The sequence below is a fragment of the Amaranthus tricolor genome, chromosome 13 (genome assembly GCF_026212465.1).
Source record: "Amaranthus tricolor cultivar Red isolate AtriRed21 chromosome 13, ASM2621246v1, whole genome shotgun sequence".
Classification (NCBI taxonomy): Eukaryota; Viridiplantae; Streptophyta; class Magnoliopsida; order Caryophyllales; family Amaranthaceae; genus Amaranthus; species Amaranthus tricolor.
The window spans coordinates 19,728,461-19,731,072 of NC_080059.1; the positions used below are offsets into that span (position 1 = coordinate 19,728,461).

Consider the following 2,612-nt stretch of genomic DNA (forward strand, 5'->3'; position numbering starts at 1 on the left):
TCTTTGTCTCTTTTGAAAATACTTAATAATTTTTGTTTTAGTCTATTTTATTTTAGTTTGTTTTAGTTTAATTATTTTTGAAATTTTTAAAACATATTTGATATTATGTTTTTATAGAGTAAGTTGGTTTATGTATGCTTAGTAAATTATATTGTAACAAGTTGCTTACTAAGTATTTTAGAGTTGCTTTAATCTCTAGTATGCTCTAAGAAATTTGTTTTACTCTAGTGTACTTAAGTTTGTTTATAAAGTTTGTCATCATCAAAAAGGGGGAATTTTTTGGCTCTTAAGGTTTTGATGATGACTTCAGTTTTAAATAAACAAACATATTTTAGAGATTGTTTTGTAGGTGAATATCCGATTTTGTTGAAATCGTTGATGAAGCCTATGACTTGGTTCGTGGAAGTTGTACGTGTCTTACAATATTCAAAAAGTTAGATAAGTGCTTAGGAAGTTAAAGGTTGACAGACGGTCTACTTTTCCTAAAATGAACAATCTAACAGAAGTTGAAGCTGGAGACAGTACGTTGTTCCTACGTAGCAGGTCTGGAGAAAAACATCGACTGGAAAATTGCAGTTATTTTATTATTCTGTTTTTAGTTTATGTAAACGGTTAAAACATAAATTAGTTACTTAAATTAATTAGTAAGTTAATTGGCTAAACTATTTTTAGGTTATCTAAAAATTGCCTAAGACTTTTTCTTCTTAAGATTAAGATCTCCTACTTTTTCGGATCTTGTGTTTTTAATTCCTATGCTATTTTTAGCTTAAGGAAACCGTTTTACTTTGAGCAAATGACAGCCGGACGTTTATTTTTTTTTTGGCAAGACCACTATCTTTTTGTTTTGAGAACGTGGATGATAGTGGGAGGTGTGTCTAAGGTAACTGCTGGCTGTTCCCATTATAAATAGGAGGAACTTTGCTCGAACCAAAAAAAATCCAAGAGTGTCCATAAAAGGGAGATCATTTAAAAAAAAATATTTTCTGTTTTTAAATGCCAATTAATTTATTATATTTTTCTTAAGTAATTATTTTAATTTTTATCCTCTTGAGAATTGGCCTTGTAAGGGTTATTGAGTGATTTGTTGTAATTAGACTCATGAGAAGTCTAAGGGAATAGAGAAGTGAAACGTGAGAAGAGAAAGAGAAGGAGAAAGTAGAGAAAGAGAATTAGGCCTAGAGTAGAGAAGCTTCAAGTGAAGCAAACTGTTTTATGTAATTGTATTTGATTGCCTAAAACATAGTGAGAATTTTGAAATCCCGGGGGTCGTGGTTTTCCTTCTTATTAGGCCAAGAAGGTTTCCACTTAAAATCTTTGTCTCCTTTTTATCTTTTGCTTTTTAAGTTTAAGCTTTATTTTGTTTGTTAAAATTCCGCAAATTAGAAGAAAAACGAAGTAAAGCTAGATACACAACAATTCACCCCCCCTGTTGTTGCATTCGACCATCTTCGTGTATTTCAACAAGAATTATAATATTTATCTTTTTTTAAAAAAAAGATAATGTGTGGGATGAAGGTTCAAAAAAAGCATTTTGTTGTGTGGATAAAGATAGTGTTTTGTTCAATTCAATTGTTTCCATCAAATGGGAAGAAGCAGGCTGGCGTTTTACATTTGGCCGCGTATAAATGACGGTCTCATAGGAGACTTACTCCAACACAAATTTGACATGCCCTTCAATTAAGGCTACAAAATAATTCATTAAATTATTACTAATTATTTCATTTATAAAATCGAAATTTGTATACGATCACTAGTAGAAAAAACCTATTTACTATATCTTATAAATCTAATTTAGTTTGATAACAAAATGCAATTTTTAATTCTAGTTTTATGCTTTAATTCTAAGAACTAGAGCAGATAATATTTTTATACTCTTGTTCAACAAGAAATGAAGCATAAAAGGTTTATCTGCTCCGTCTGTTGGAATTAGGAAAATGATAATGAAACTTTAGCGCAATTTCATAAGGAATCTGTTAAATGGTGAAAATGATAATAGACCTTTTGCGTAATTTTATAAGGAAATTATGTTAGATAGATTTGATTGTCATCCTTCTTCTACTTCAAAATAATTCATACTTATACATTAACATTTGAAAATGTAATATTAGGTGGTAATGAAAAATTATAAATAAAAAAATTTTTACGATCAAAGATTCAATAAGAATGCTAGTTCTTACTGTTCATATGTTATGATATGAATATACCACACCAATTCCTTATGTATGGATGATAAGATTCCATTGATACAGAGCCAACTCCAATAGACTTATTGGAGGGTCCCATTGGCGTGCATCCAGTAGGAATTGAACCTACGAATTCGCCAATTATGAGTTGGGCGCTTTAACCATTCAGCCATGGATGCTTAGCGGGGATCCTCGTACATGGTGAATAACCAAATTCCAATTGAAATGAAATCTTTAGGATAAATCAATGCAATTTAGGAGGAATCAATGAAAGGACATCAATTCAAATCCTGGATTTTCGAATTGAGAGAGATTAAGAATTATCACTATTTCTTAGATTCATGGACTCAATTCAATTCAGTGGGATCTTTCATTCACATTTTTTTCCACCAAGAACGTTTTATAAAACTCTTTGACCCCCGAATTTGG

At 30.6% G+C, this 2,612-nt stretch overlaps 1 non-coding gene across 1 annotated transcript; it reads right to left on the reverse strand.

Moving 5' to 3' along the window:
* Nucleotides 1-2,288: 2,288 nt before the first annotated feature.
* TRNAM-CAU (transfer RNA methionine (anticodon CAU)) lies at nt 2,289-2,362 on the reverse strand. Its single transcript has one exon. It is a non-coding gene; the product is annotated as a tRNA-Met (tRNA).
* Nucleotides 2,363-2,612: the final 250 nt, after the last annotated feature.